Raw genomic sequence first — 15166 nt, forward strand, 5'->3', positions numbered from 1 at the left:
TGTGCGTATATATTTAATAATATGTAGTCCAGTTTGAACATGTATACTAACTTGTCATTTGGTACATTAAAGTGTGAACCTTATAAGCCGTCAACTTGGTTTCCAGTACAGTATTATACACATAACCACATAAGTCACAACCTAATGACCATTGCAGTGCATCTATACAGACTGTTTAGTAGCGATCAAAGTAATGAAACGTAAATCGTTTCATCGAAAACGTTTATGAAAAATATATGCACACCCTCTGCAATCATGATTGATCCACCATCTTCATCTCAACGCGTTTTTTCTCTTCAGGAGCGCAGCAATATACCAAATAATTGATTAAATCCTCTAAAATTACAATTAATATTAAAATTGGATAAAATACCCAGTTGTTTTCGTGTTTTCGAATGAGTCACTATAAAATTCGCCACCGTTTCCACGTTCCAACCATAACGTAACGTACTCATCCTTCGACAGATACTCGAACGTGATTAATTTGGATTAAACGACTCCTACCCCTTATCTCGATCGTTATTAAAGACCAGCTTGAAATTTCCCTTCGAGCGTCCCTGGGTACTCCACGTTCCAGCGTTATCGAATATTCGAGGGTGAATTCGGTGAAGACAGAAAAAGAGAGAAAAAAGGTATGGAAGATAGAGAGAGGATAAGGGGTGAAGGAGGAGGGGGCGGGGAGGGTGAAGAAACGGCAGACTTAAATTACGTTCCCGAGAAAAATATTCTTCGACGATCAAACGCTTGTGAAATAAGCGAAGGAAATTGCGTTTGACGAATACGACAGTTCTTCTTTCAAGTTGTTTACAAACCGACAGCCTGTGTTTTCCGTTCGGTTGTTGAATTTACCTTACCGAGATTCGCGAAAACCGTTCAAAGAGAACTGCCGAATGCATTCCACTATTCCGGTTGTAGCAACAAAAGTCCTTACATCCAGTGATAGCAATGACACGTCGCTATATACACAGGGTTAGTTCATTTATTTATTTATTTATTTTGTTTTTATATTTTTACTGTGTATAGTAATTGTGAATACTGTAGTACAGTACACAATCCATGATAACAACAAATTTTTCAAACAAAGGGTAAATATTTAGTTTTGGGAGGAAAATCAAGTATAAAGAAACATATTCTACTGGCGCAAACAGATCGAATAGTATTTGCAATTAATATAAGTGATCAAAAAATTATTCAATTTTTGTTGAAAATATTTTCCGGTACAGTCGGTAGTATTTGAGATATTCTAGTGGGTCTGTTTGAATGGGACTCACTGTACAATTTGGCATGAATTATGGCAGCCTTGACAGTACTACCCGCATACCCTGTTACTACCTAAGTAACCGTAACCGTATTATCCGCATAACCGGGTACTTAGTTACCCGAAAAAAAGCGGATACGTTAACTCTAAGCACGCTGTATATAATCTAATCTCCTCGGCGCTGATACTTTCGTTGGCGCATATATCCCGTACGTTTAGCATTTACTACGATAGAGCACGTACTCAACTGAATACATGTTTAGTTACTATATCGATCATGCATTAAATTATTTCACTGCTCTACTGCAAAATATTTAAATAATAGTTCATTTAAGTGTACAGTAAAGCAGAATTATAGGTACAATCTATACTAATATTATAAAGAGATAAAAGCTGTTTGTTGATTTGTTTGTATGTAGGGGTTAATTTCCAGAACTACTGAACCGATTTATAACATTTTTTCAGTAATAGAGAGCTATACCATCCCTGAGTAACGAATAAAGAATAGTATTCCACGCGGGTAAAACCGAGGCCGTAGCTAGTCTGTAATAAAGAAGAAGTCTCAGTTTCCGTTCCATTTTTGAGCAATAAAAATGTAAACAATATTTGATTTGAGTAATGTAAATAAAAAATACATGAGCAAGTTCTTTTGATCTGTCTAATCATTTGAACACGATGATCTTTTATAAATGTGAATAAATATTTTTATCAAGATTCTTAAAGGAGTGTTAGAAAGAGCGATAATGTTAAAACATATATAACATTCTTTTTCGGAAACTTTCACAATTTAGCGGATATTTGTGATAATACGAACTTTTAGAACTTACGTGATGGGTTGGTTTTAACTTTGGGGTAATGGTTCAAACAAAAAATAGTGACGTTATTAGGACTACTCGAACTAGAATTCCGTAGTCGGAGAAGGATATCCAAGGAGAGTCCAAGACTGACGGGGCCGAAAACAATTAGGCTAGTAAATAGATGTCATCGTCAAGATACTGTAATGGAGGGCATTAGCTTCGACCCTCATCAGGGGCTGAAGTGCTCGTATAAATAAAGTATTTTCGCCCTTTACGTTCATGTCGGTCGATAAACCAGACAGTTTACAGCCGAAGCAACTGTGTTCCAACCGTAGCTTTCGTCTCTCTTTCGGCTTCCTCGTGCCATTTTCTCTTAGATGCCATGAAACGTTTCCCTTAAATGCATTAGTTTAAGATCTTCTCAATTAATAGGCCAAGAAACGCAACGTCCAAATGCAATGACACGATGACAACTGAATGCTTTCACGTTCTCACCCATCATGTCGCAAATTGCACCGTAAATTACGATAAAATTTTCGCAGTGGCGTAAACATGACGATGTATGATATAGTTTGTTTATGAAGTGTTAACTCTAGGAAGCTGGCAAGAAATGACCAAGGGTAGTAAAATATCAGATAATCAGAACCTGCAATTCTATTATACAGAGTGATAGAAAAGTCTGGGAACGGTCAAATATCTCGAAAACGAAACGTTTTAGGGAAAAATTTTCGAACCAAAGTATTAGGGTTTTAATGATTTTATTGAATAGTTTGATTGAATTATTGTACCTAATACTTTGGGACGAAACATTTTTCCCTAAAACGTTTCGTTTTCGAGATATTTGACCGTTTCCAGACTTTTTTAATACTCTGTATAATAAACAACTGGTGGACGCTTATGTTATTTAATTTCTCCTGTAGATGAGCAAAACTTTGTCTTTCAAATTGCCACATTTTAACTCCCTATTCAGTGTCAAGGGCCAAGTTGAATTGATGATTGAATGATCCAATGTAGTTCTCAAATATAAGTGATTCGGAGTGCGATTCCCGATTCACGCAACATGCAACACAATGGTAGCGTGTATTTGCATTTCGTCGTCGTCCTTCGCGAACTTCCACGTGCTCATTTTATCGGATCGAAACGATGACATGACAGGTTTGCCACGAACCGTCCTCTACTGGCAATACCAAAATGCGGAAGGGACGGGAACGCGATGAAAAATGTCCCCGCTTTTTCGATACAGTCAACACAAAAGGGAACAGAGGAAGGACGACAGGGCGGGGGAGGGGCGAGGGAATGGAAAGCACGCGGCTAATAGCAAGTCGTAAATCAAGCTCGCAGCAGGAATGCGTTGATTCACCTCGATTTAGTCCGACTCCGTCGATAGTACGTATTACTTCTGACACGTTTACTATTTCACTGTACAGCTAGCCTCGACGTGGATCGATGGCGTCGGCTTTATCTTTAACAAATTAATTTTATGGAAAATGTAAATCAATATCCGTAGCTTAACGGCAAACTCGCCAGGGGAATGTATGATTTGGGATATTTCTTTAAATTATGGAACTTTGGGAATGTACACAGTGTTTTGTCAGGATTAAAATACTAAAGTCTGTTTGTTTGTTTTCTTGTGATGAAGGGAAAGATCGTTGGTACATAATTTACATGAGAATAGAGAATGATTTTTTAATTGATAACGTAGACAATATAATTGTATATAAGTGGATTGTTTGGGAAATTAGTGAACAGTATTCGATACATCCATTGATGTTCTTATATAATGTAATAAGAAAAATGTGAGATTTCTTGTAAGAATTGACTCCTTGTATAAAAAGGAAACGAAAAATCTTTTCCCATTTTTCAATCCAAAGCTTCGTTACCAAGATACAAGCAATTAAAGCTCCCTGAAGTGACTTCTGGCGCACGCGCCTAATCCCAATGACTCGCGAAAGACATGTAACCATCGTCCACGCGAGCACGAACTTTAACTGCTTGTATCTCGGTAACGGAACCGCGAATTGTAAAATGGAAAAGGACTTTTTAATCCACATTTGCACAAAGAATTGATCTCAAGTGCAAATCACGCATATCTTGTAACTCTCTATATAACAAGGTTTCATTCTTCAAATAATTTTATAATTTCTATACAATGCAGACTATTGCGAAGCCAATGTCGGGAACCTATTCAATCCTCGAATAATCAACCATGATCCTTTACAAAACCAACTAGCGTCCATCTACCTGCCTTCAAAGGATCCTTATAATGGGTTAATGCTAACAAGCACACAGTAAAGTTCTTTTTAATGAGACTTGGATTTAGCTTCCCAGGGTTAGAGCAATGGATGCAACCGCGTTGCAGTCAGAGAATCAGAGCTGCAACCCGTGCGTTACAAGTTTCCTCATTTTCCTAAGAGAGTCCTTCAGTAATTGCTTATCCAGTGAAGCTGGATGGTTGTCCAGAACTAGCAGAGACCAGCGGTAAATAAACACCGAACAATTCGAAAGACCGTCTGGCGAGTCGCGTGAAAGCTGTTTTATCGCGTTTTTCTCGTTCCCCGTGCAACCACCGTTTTCCAGTTAAGTCATTTTTTCATCCACGTCCCTTCAATTACAGTGAGTAGCAGACGACAGAGGCACACTAACAGAGAGGTTTCGTGATCAAACGCGGAAGGTGCGGCGTTCCGTTGTGGCCGAGTTTTTTAGAGAATTGCCAAGCGGGCGCAATGCATCGTATGCACGAATGTATTGCGGTGCATCGTTAAAGAGTAGTGCCCGGCGCTGGTTGGAGCATTTCGTCAACAACGTCGATCTCTGCCCTGCAAATGGCCCGCAGCCTCGACGAGTAGGGTCGATTTCACTGTGACGTGTCTGCTCGCAAACAGCGTGACGATCGGCTCGACGAGGTGAATTTCCAGATTAGTGTTCGCTGCAATCGCGTCACATCCATTCGTTGACGGTCTTTCAGTCATTGATCGAAACTCAGAAATTGTATCATTGCTTTTAGTAGAAAGACACATCAGTGGTAAAGGCCTTGTCGAGTCGAATGTGTCTTCAAGGATACGGTTGTTGAACTGTGTTTGTTTTGTTTTGAGAACAGAAAGCGAAAACGCAAGAGATGGTGGCGTAGGAACTAGGAAGAGATGTATTTGAAGATTTAGGTAGATTGATATAGTGATTTTCTTTCTTAGTAGAGCTGCAAAAAGATATGTGTTAATGGTGACTTAACGACTTAAGTCCGACAAATTAATGACTTAATTTAACGGATAGACCCTGTATAGGGTTCTTCTGAAGCTGAGAATATACAAACATATTACAAAGTATGTCTTAAAGAACTATAAAAGAATTTTTGTTTTAAAAAAAGGTTAATTCATTTCGTCATAACAGGCGATAGCGTGGGTGGCCACTTGGTTTGCGGTGGACAAGATTTCTTTAAACTGGTGCACCTGAAAACAAAACTAAAAGTAGATTTAGAAAATATATTAGACTAACGGGTCCCTGATCGAAGGATTTTTTTTAATTTAAAAATCAACTTCAAAAATGTACGCCATCTTGTTTTAAATTAATTTTGTCCAAAATCCTTCGTTCAGGGACCCGCTAGACTAATCTATTTTCGAAATCTGCCTTCGTTTTTGTTTTCAGGTAAACCAGTGTAGAGAAATCTTGCTCACCGTAAACCTATGTTTTTAAATCATCGTCTACGTCATTGGCTGTTATGACGATATAAATTAAACGTTTCTTAAAACAAAAAATGTTTTTTAGTTCTTCAAAACATGCTTTATAATGTACTTAATTGTTACTTATGCAAATTATTATTTAATAACTAAAAAAAAAATCACAAAGAAATGTCGTTTTTCCTCTTCCTGACCGCGACTAACCCCTTAATATTTCAACATCCACAAAAAGATATGCATGTTCTCCACCTGTAACGTCAAATGTTCTCCCGTTGGCAACATATGTGATACTCCAGTTGGACACCTTCGCTGAAAGATGATCACTTTATCAAATTGTATACTTTTCTATCATATCGTCCATCTGAGTCGTGAGAGCTGAAGATGACAAAGCAATTCAGCTTCCCCTGCGAGGATCATAGCATAGCGACGACAACAAATTTCTGTCGCTTCAATAACTTGGTTCCTCTGTTCGATTCCGTGGGTTCCGGTGTTCTATCGACAGGCAGTTTCATACGCGAAAATTAACAGCGCTATGAGGACACGCCAACTTGTATTCACCTCGTGTGCCTCGGCATCCACGCAACTGCAGCCGCATAACCGGCCTGCAGGCTGATGAGAACATTTACGTATATATGGCTATCATGACAGTGAAACAAGAGGGGGAAGGAGAGAGAGAACGAGGGGTTAGTGGAGATAGCAACGGCAGTCTAAATTGTGTCCGCACTGCCTTGGGCTATTCGGGCGATTGCTCGTCAAATCGATTCATTGAATTGGCCCTCGCTTTATTTGCAAACAAACCGCTCGATCTGAATTCTATGTTTATTAGAATCGATATATTTGTAATTATCCGAAGAAAAAATGAGACACTTAAAGTTATCGCTGTTAGATACGGTAATGGAGGTTTTGATCCCAAAGAGCATCTAGTAACGAGAGCTACTCGTGCACTGGGAAATATCTGGTTTAAGCGTGAAATGTGCGGAATGCGCTTGGAGAAACGGAAATATTTCGATATTGAAGAGCATTACAGATATTCACTGTAATGTTTTTTAAATTTTATGAATATCCCAGACAATTTTCATTATCATTCCACACATTCCATATATATTCCACACTTTCTTTAGACCTGTAATACACAATTTCATTTTAGGCATTATTTGAACACTGCTTTTTTGGCCCATATATTTATTTCATATTGTTCACATTCCCACAATTTTTTCATATATTCTACACTCATTCCACATATTGTTGACATATTCTACATACACTCCATATTCATTTAAAAATCTGTCCACACCTTCATATATTACCGTATACCTTCTCCACACATGCATTCCTCATTTCATATACATTCCACATACATTTCACATTCATTCTAGATGTTTTTCACGCATTCTAAACCTAATAGAGACATTTTCTACACATTAAATAAATATTACATATACATTTCATATTCACTCTAGATGTATATCACATATTTTACACATGTACCAATCTTTTTCTACACATTCCAAATTTCTTTCTTTCTTCTTCCACGGATGCTACATAGATCCCACTTCACACATGTCAGAATCATATTTTTAAATGATATACTTTCTTTATGAATGCCAACTATAGATGCCACACTAATTGAACAGACGTAATGGAGATTGATATAACTTTTGCAAGTACGGAATGTACCGCAATATTGAAACGAAAATATTTCGAACACACGTGTGGATCAATAAGCCTTAATTAAAGAGAAGATCTCCCTCCTTCCCTCTTCTTTAAGTAAGAGGTAAATATAGAAAAGTATATTTTTGAGTCCTCTTTTACACAATCTAGAAACTATTCATAATTTATTCATCATTGTTTAAGTAAGTAAAGTACATAAAATAAATAGTAAATATAATTTTATTAAGATCTCGTATCTCTCGAGATCCATTTTTTGAAAGCCGAGTTATCTGTTTTTTTTTTTTTACGCGCATATTGGACGACGATCGATTTTTGGTCTGTGAGAAAAATGAAAATGAGTGGGGTGGCAACAACGCGAGCACTCGATTTCGCGTGGGTGAAGGAACATGGCGTCGAACGGCGATCGTTGAAGTATTTGACAAAAATTTCGTGAAATATTGGAAAGAGAAAATATCGGGGTGGTGCTCGTATAAACGGGAAGGAGGGCTATTTTTGATTCGGAACTGGGTTAGTCAAACAATTTCCCAGCGTGGAACACTCCTGACATTATGCACGTCCTTCGCGCTGTTTAATCCGGAATTGCTTCTTTTTTTAGTTCGCTTGGAATTAATAAATAAAGATAGGATATCATCGTGTGCACTTTCGAAAATTACTTTACCTCGTGTTAGACTTCTGTCGAGTGGCATATGTCTCCTTTAACTGTTCGTATTTATTTATTAATTACTTCGAACAGTTCATACCTTACTCAGCATGAAATAATAACAGTTCACAAGATATTCTTATTTTATTTTTATTTTACGTAGATATCTAATAGAAAGAAGAAATGAAGTGAAAGTATTGTATTAAAATAATAATCTTGATTATTATTATTATTATTAGTGGTTTGATAGTAACAGTCTGAGGTGTACAATATTTAATATTTATCGAGGGAATAATATATTGTGTTTGACAGTATTATCTAAAGAAACAGAAGATATTATACTTTATTATTTTTTTATATTCTATTTTCTTGCAAGCAATATGTTATTACGAATAAAAAAGAATAAATATATTCGTTAATTATATGTGGGATAGACGAAATTGGTAATGAAGTTGGTGATTTACAATGAAAGTTATAGAATATAAACGCATATACAAATTTCATTCATAATCTTGGTGTATTAGCGAAGGCATTATTATTATGAAGTTATTATTACACATATTGAAAAAAGGAATACGTATAAATTTCCGTTTACTGCTAACGGTTAACTATTGAACGTGTTTGCTTTTAATCTCAATAACGTGTTTGTTCGGTCGAAAATTGAAAAGCGGCTTTCGTACCGTCATAAACAATTCAATTTTTCCTAATTCATTATCAAGTGTGGAAAATCTCAATGGAAATGCAAACGTGCATTCGCTAATCGATCGTTTGAAAAGTTCGACTTCGCCATAAACGCGTAAAAATGAAAAAAATTCCAGACAGAAGGGGCCGAGCAATTCCGTTGGATTATCTAAAGCCTGTAATCAATGTTGAATAAATTCGCGGATTAATTACGGAATTAATGAGAAATTATTAATATTCTGAAAATGCGAATACTCAGGGTAAATTAAGTTTTAAACGTTAATTCGGTTAACGAACGCTCAAATATTTATTTAACTCTCTATTAAATAATATATTCCATAATAAATAAAAGTAATTCCTGTAAAGACTGAAATTCTGCAGACCCGAGAAACCTTACAATTGAGTCATGTGTGAATATTATAGGTAAGAGAAAATAAAATTTTTATATGAAATTGTGAAGTTTAACGATAGATTTTCGATTAATAGTTTTTTTAAGGAAAGTGATGTGGTATATAATAAATTCTGGATGATTTATTATTAATCGTGGTTTAAAAAAATCAAGATTTTTTAGATCTCAAGCTGTTAATTAATACTTTTTAAGTAGGTCCTCTACATAGGCTGAACAATTTAAAATTAATGAAATATCTATACTATTCAAGATCCAGAAATTTCCGAAAAAATGTCTGTATTTGAATTCTTGAAAAGAAGAAAGTGTATTAATCAAAGTTCTTAAATTCATGAATGATAAAAGAGTATTTATAATCAATCGTATTTTATAGAAAATTCATTACAAAATGTTTAGTGTAAACCTCATGATTAAAATTTTCAATTCCATACAAGAAACTTTTCTGTCTCCTGTTTCAGTTTAAAAAATTATCGTTCAGCTTTGTAAATTCATCAAACGTGTCAACTACAATTATATTATTAAAATATATCTACTTCTAATCTAAGATTGAAACCTTTTAAAATAAACTACCGTTTGCCTCTGAGGCTGCAAAATTTTCGGCTTTTGTTTCTTACGCTTCTCAAGCTTTGCTATTGATGAACTGTAGTGAGATTCGCCAAGGAAATTTTCCAGTCTTCGAGTATGATGTTTTATGAGCCAATTTAATATCTCCTCAGACTCAGCTGCTTATTGTTTAGCTCGGGAACTAATTAAATCCTGAATATATAAATAATCATGAAATAACTTCTTTTTCGAAAGATAAAATAAAATTTATGCGATGGTGGGTTAAGCTTCCGTTGAATAATTAAGAAACGTTCCGCGTCGAAGCGAACAAGAGGAAATCCGGATACCGTGATATCAACGAAAGAACCGGAAAAGCCGCTTACCCACGGTGAAGAAAAAACTCTCTCGTTAAAAATAAAAACGAGAGGTAAGAGGTTGAGCCGCACGTAAGTTTCAATCGAAACGGACTACCGGTGCCAGTCGGGTCTTAATGAACGGACCATCGAAACTTGAGTCAACGCTAAAGAAACAGTTTTTTTTTTTTTAAATTATGAAGAATTCGAAATTAAATATCATGTTCAAAGAACAGTGGGGAAAAATATTTTAGAAGAATTACCTAAGTTTTCAAACAAAATTAACAAACAAGAAATCGTAGGGTTTAAGAAGAGGTAACTTGATGTGAAGGACATTTCAGGATTAATTTGAAATGTTCAAATAGGAACTGGTGTTTTTGCCACTAGAAAAGATAGATCGGAAAATTTGAGGTTTAAATAGGTTTAGAGATTTTGTGCATTTATAATACAATATAAACTAATATAATAAATATATGCACATAGACTTATGCAAAATGAAATAGCAGTAGGATTCAGATGGGAGCACTTGATATTAACCTCGACCTTCACATAGCATTCAAATATAGAGCTCATTTCAGGGCCAACTTGAAATATTAAAACGAGACGTTCTATTTTTGATACTAGTCATGGGTAAAATGTAAAAACTTGACGCCCAAATATATTGTCATATTTAGACATGAAGAGGTATTTTCAACGTTAAGTCAATATTTCATTAAAAATTCCTTAAGGAAACATTGTAGAGAAAAATATTAATTGAAAAAGTTGTAGAATTTAAAAAAGAGTCCTACGACTTCTATACTGATATAGGTCAAACATGGTGGTTAGTTTAGGACCAACTTGAAATATTTAAATAGGAACTCCTATTTTTGACATCAGTAATAGATAGAGGGGTAAATTCGATAACGCCATGAACTCATATGTGTTTTTGCGAACATCTTCTTGGAGCCTTGGAGGTTATCAAGCACTCGAGTCACTTACTTTTATCGGTAAAATTCGCAGAACCAGGCGGTGTAACTTACATTCAAGTGGACACCATCGATCAAACTCGAACGAGTGACTGCCAATTGAATTCTTATCTGTTTAAGAGCGCGAGTCCATAGACGGTTTAAGAAATTACCAAAATTTATCTTGCTTATTAACTTTACAAAAATAATTATCTCAACCTTTTTTCTTAACCTACGAATTATGAAAAATAATATAATATGTTGGTTCTCGTTTGCAGTCCACATAATTCATTTGTTGCAGTAATTAAACAACTCCAATTATGCTGTTCGTGATTTATTGATATAAAAGAAGAATAATAAATGAAAATATTTGAATATCAAGTTAAAAACGTGTCCCAGTTTAATATCGTATTGTAACAATTTGTCATTTAAGTGTGATGTTTTAACAAAATTATAAAATATTTTAAAATATTTAAATTTATTTTTTAAATACTCATGACTGTTGCAATTAATTGAAATTGTTGGTCAAATATTAATTGATACCTTTATATGTTTGTCAAAGCATTCTTTTTGATAAATTTTTTATTTGTTTTTGTATTATTTATTTGTTTTTGTATTATTTATTTTCTAGAATTATTTGATTTTTGATTTGATTTTTCGTTTTGTAGAATGTTTTAATAAAAGTTGGAAAGATCTGGTTTCTTAGTTAAAGGAAGTCTTTGTACAGAAAGGGACTCTACGATGTACATACAACAAAAGCGTCAAGTGAGAGTCCATGGGGGTCCACGACTGAGTTCGCCAGGAATAGAAATCTGTGCTTATAGTTGCTGACTTAGTCTTGGACTCTGAGTCAGGCATGAAGATTCCGTCTTGAAACTCGCGAGTCTTTCTTTTTACTGTCTTACTTCAACCACCACCTTCGTCATCGCTTTTAAACGACCTTAGATTAAGCCACGTTCACGACAAACAGAGGAACATACCGATTTCTGAATAAAATTATATAAATATATTCATTCGTTTACATTTAAATGCGAACGCGTATCTTCGTCTTTGATTTTTGTAAATTAACAGCAAAAGAGCCAGATATAAAATATGAAGGATTTTCCAAAGGGGACTTTAGGATTTTGTTTTTTAATAAAATATAAACGGTATGGAATATCTACATTTTTGAACATTTGAAACGAAAGTATGCGTGATTAAAATTAAACTTGAAACGTGATATTGTTTAACTATCCACCTAAAACCCAATACATTCCTATGTATCGTTTCTGGTGATGATCTGCAAGAGTAAAATAGGAAGATACATTTTGAAAAAAACCTGAATTTAATTAAAATTAAATAACCATTTGAAACTTCGCTCAGCTTTATTGCAAAATTTATATTAAATTGTTCGTTTAATATATATTCCATCGACCGTATAAATTTTTTTCTTGCTATGCTCCGCGGCCTACTTTTCATGGCGGATGATTTTTTGTCCAAACACTTAATGTATTAACTGGTGTATAAACCCCTAGAGATTCAATTTTTCATGCCTCGAGTGAACTGTAACAACATTCAATTTGAAATTTGTTAGAAAATTATCGAAACGTGTAGATCCGCGTGAAACAGTATTCGCGTCCATTTTTAGCGAGATTTGGGTAAAACTTTTGAAAAATATTGAAAAAAACGTGTAAATCTATGTATATCTACCATATGTATCTCTATCCCATCTCCATATGTATCTATGTATATCTATGTATACGTCTATGTATAACTCTACGCGAGTCCACTATTCGTAGTTTATTTTTCGTTTCCCTTGCATCAACTAATACGTTAACTTCATTCTGTAACATAATCGAACATTACCACCCCGTTCTTCATTGATTTAATCGAATTTCATTGTCCCCGGTTATTACTCGCGTTTAATTAGTATTACATTTAATTTGAATAATACCTGAAATTCAGTACCGCATTTATTTATCATTAAATGCAATTGCATTTCGGTCCTATCGCGTACATAATATTCACTCTTTATAAAAAGTGAGTAAACATTATAAAATCAGTATTCAATTTTTAGAAATTTTTAGCTACTTTCTACACTTTTAATCTTACTTGCTTAAAAGCATGCAAAGTATGGCAGCAGTTCCAAGCTATAGTGGAGATGACCACGCGACACTTAACGAACATATGCCATATCTCGTGAACGAAGTCTCAGATTGAAAAATGAAAAAGGGCTTTTCGTTTTCTTTTCGTGCATGGAATTCATCCTGAAGAAATCTTATATTCTGGTCAACATCCTATATACATGTATATGTAACGCGTTCATTCGTCATCTATTATTTGAAAAGAATTTTGCACGTCTCTGTTCGGAAACCAGCGGGACGTCCTTCGTTGTCGAGTAAACTGCAAACGATTTCTAGGGCGGGCGACGAAACCAAAGAAAAAGCAGCCGTCGGAGAAACGACCTTCTAAAACTTTCCTGACGTTTCCCCGCGACCCGTTCGAACCGAGGGGAAAAAAGAAAGCGCGTTCCGGTGTCTTTGCGCGAGACAGAACAGAAGGGGGCAAAGAATGGCGAGAGAAAAAACGAGAAAGACGGTTGCTTCGACCATTTGGAAAATGAAATGCCACGGAATTGGAAAAGTTTAAATGCGCCTGCGAGGATGCTTATGGAAATCGTCGCTGCGTTCGTTCGGAAGGAAACAAATTTCCAATGCGGAAGTATATTTCGACGACTCACCGGTCTGATCTGCTCGCAATAGTTCTGTCCATTGAAATAACTTTCTCTTATCAAAGACACCTATCATTTAGGATCCTTTGGAATAAAAGAAAACGAATAATGATCGCTCTGTACAGGATATGATGACTAAGATTGATGACCTCTTCAACATCGATTCCGCACTTGTAATGAAACCAGAAAGTCCTTTTCCACTTTGCAATCCAAAGCTTCGTTATAAAGATACAGCGAGTCGTCGTTAAGTATCGCGGAAACTTAATCGGTAAGCGTCAGGTGGATATTCCAACTACTTCTAACTTCTTTTACAGATTCATATGTAATGATTCAACAGTTTAGTTTGTCATTCGGATCAATTTTTATTATTAGACAAATGACGTACTTGAAGTTGTTTATTTTTTTATTCGTTGTATGAAGTTTCTACCTGCATAGGTTTTCCTATTTTCGATTTCAGGGTGAACGCAGCTTAAAGCTTTCCTCTCGTGTTCTCCCTTCCTTTTTCTTTCTCATCGTCTTCGTCTTCGTGTTCCGTTTGGACGGGGTTGTCAACCGTGTCGGGGATTTGGCATTGGCCCTCGACTACTCTGGTCTCGTTTCGTCTTGTCTCGTGGCTTCTGCGCTTGAATTTTTCTACGTTCCCCAACTTTTCCTTCCTCCCCTTCGCGGCCCCGACGATTTACATATGGAAATCTTTCACGACTTTCAAGGTTTCCCAGCGAACATCTTCCGCGACGGTGCCGCGCTTCGAAAGAAAAATGCTGACATAATCTAATAAATGGGTCTGTTTAATTATTTATGCGACGAGATCGAATAATCAAAATGAAAAATGATATTTAATATTGCTTTTCGCTAATTTATCATTAAAGCTACTATACCATTAGTTCATACTTGCTCGCATGTTTCCTTTGATCACGTTGAAAGGAATTTCTTTAGTGATGAATATATTTCTAGAAATTTTGTGGAAGAGTCAATTTTTCAATATATTATTGTTTTATGGAAATTTTAAGGAAGAGGTAACTTTTTAAATGGTTTTTATTCACATTTTCAATTGATTGATGCATTGTTTTTTAACATTTCATTTAAAATTTAAATTCAAATGAACATCTAATTACACATACGACGTGTGAGAAAGTATATCTTTTAATTGTTCTCGTTATTATTGTCTCGATTGTCTGGAGTTGCATTTTTCTCTTATACCAATAAAAATATTCATTATTCGAGATAGTTACCTAAATAAGAATATTGGCCATCTCTGGATCCAGGGTCATCGCTGGCAACGAGATGTCATTCGTTTCGGGGTATCGCGAGTACTTGGCATTGGCCCTCGTCTGGGCTAGTCGTTTCGTTTCGTCTGGTCTCGTCCCGTTTCGTCGCATCCCGTCTGGTCGTGTCGCGTCGCGACTCGACCGACGCGTCACGACGCTTTTACAAGCTCCTCTTCTCTCTCTCTCTCTCTCTCTCTCTCTCTCTCTCTCTCTCTCTCTCTCTC

At 35.7% G+C, this 15166-nt stretch overlaps 1 protein-coding gene and 1 long non-coding RNA gene across 3 annotated transcripts in view; both read right to left on the bottom strand.

Moving 5' to 3' along the window:
- LOC128896225 (protein rhomboid) overlaps window positions 1-15166 on the bottom strand; it is a 427225-nt gene that overhangs the window by 170549 nt on the left and 241510 nt on the right. The gene's annotated exons all lie outside the window — the stretch shown is intronic.
- LOC128896260 (uncharacterized) lies at window positions 12368-14989 on the bottom strand. The gene is made up of 3 exons (XR_008461945.1): window positions 14907-14989; window positions 14102-14435; window positions 12368-12506 (listed from the first exon to the last, which is right to left on the bottom strand). It is a non-coding gene; the product is annotated as an uncharacterized LOC128896260 (long non-coding RNA).

This window comes from Hylaeus anthracinus, unplaced genomic scaffold (genome assembly GCF_026225885.1).
Source record: "Hylaeus anthracinus isolate JK02 unplaced genomic scaffold, UHH_iyHylAnth1.0_haploid 0, whole genome shotgun sequence".
NCBI lineage: Eukaryota > Metazoa > Arthropoda > Insecta > Hymenoptera > Colletidae > Hylaeus > Hylaeus anthracinus.